At 55.8% G+C, this 1,349-nt stretch overlaps 1 pseudogene; it reads left to right on the plus strand.

Moving 5' to 3' along the window:
- The first annotated feature begins 525 nt into the window (after window positions 1-525).
- Window positions 526-1,349, plus strand: part of LOC123067506 (bZIP transcription factor 29-like) — a 102,404-nt pseudogene continuing 101,580 nt past the window's right edge.

Consider the following 1,349-nt stretch of genomic DNA (forward strand, 5'->3'; position numbering starts at 1 on the left):
ATGTCTTCTGAGTATATTGACACTAAAATAATCAAGTACATGCCCTCTATTTTATACCTTCAGTTCAAAAATTGATAAGAAGAACCACGTAAGGTTGATGTTACAATGAAAACAGAAAACAAAATACAGTTCATTGATCAAAATTTGTTAAACTATGCAAAATGCCCATCATCAAACACATTAACCTATGCATACGCTCGCTCACGTTATCCACCTGTACTTTTACTGTGCTGGCTGTGCAACACTGGGATAAATCGCTGGTAGGTCATCTTGTCACACACATTGTTCTTTTTCTCTCCCTCTCTCATTTTTCCTCCCCAACCTAGGGTTGCCGCCACAGCCGCCCCTGGGTTGCCCCATCACTCCGCTAGCACTGCCAGTGGAAGATGGCCTCGCTTCTCCCGTGACTCTTCTCTTGCCCTGCTCCATACCGATCAGCGCTGCCGCCACCCCTTTTCTCTCGTCTACGGGCGACCATCACCGCTGAGGTCAGACGTCATCCCCCCGCTAGGACGATAGTGGCAGATGAGGAGGAAGGAAGCGGCGGCCGCCGACCCCAACCCGCTCCGCATCTACGGGTCTTGGGCAAGCCACCCCATGATATTCTCTCTGTCTTGCGCCGCTCAACCATTGTCGGGGCGGGATGGACCTATAGATCCATCAAGCCGCAGCCCACCACACGCGCTCGCTATCACAACCCCTCTTCTTCTCCCTCGACTTGCTCCCGCCGCCGCCGTACGCCGATCTGGCCGGCCTGCCCGCCATCCCGCCCTTCCTATTGGCCTGCTGCCGCGGAGGGCTGGCCACTGCCACTCTCAGACCAACAACCCCTTCGGGTTCTCGCAGCTCAGCCCACCCCTGCCGCCCCTGGCGCCGGTGAAGCGCGAGCCGGCCATGGGACAGGATGGCGGGGCAGATTGGAGGGCGACGAGGCTGCGTTCACTACTAGGGAAAACCTTATACACAGAACCTTAGCAGTAGCGGGGGTTAAAAAGAAGCGATGCTGGTACTTAGCAGCAGCGCGTATACACATAAGGCATTGCTGCTACATATATAGCAGTAGCGCGGCAAGGATGAAGGGCGCAACTACTAAAATTGCCAAACCGTTGCCGCCAGGCAAAGTGTAGTAGTAGCGCGTACCCCTGAAACTCGCTACTGATAAGTAGTTTAGCAGTAGCGCTTTCCCCTAACGCGCACTACTGCTAAACCCATCCTATCTTCTTCCCCCAACCACCCCTCACTCTCCCCCTCTCCACTCCCACTCTCACTCTCCCACGCACGTCATCCGCCGCCGCCGCCAACGTACGGCCCTCCCCCACCGCCGCATTGCCGCCGCCGCCCTCGCTTCT

This window comes from Triticum aestivum, chromosome 3B, assembly GCF_018294505.1.
Source record: "Triticum aestivum cultivar Chinese Spring chromosome 3B, IWGSC CS RefSeq v2.1, whole genome shotgun sequence".
Classification (NCBI taxonomy): Eukaryota; Viridiplantae; Streptophyta; class Magnoliopsida; order Poales; family Poaceae; genus Triticum; species Triticum aestivum.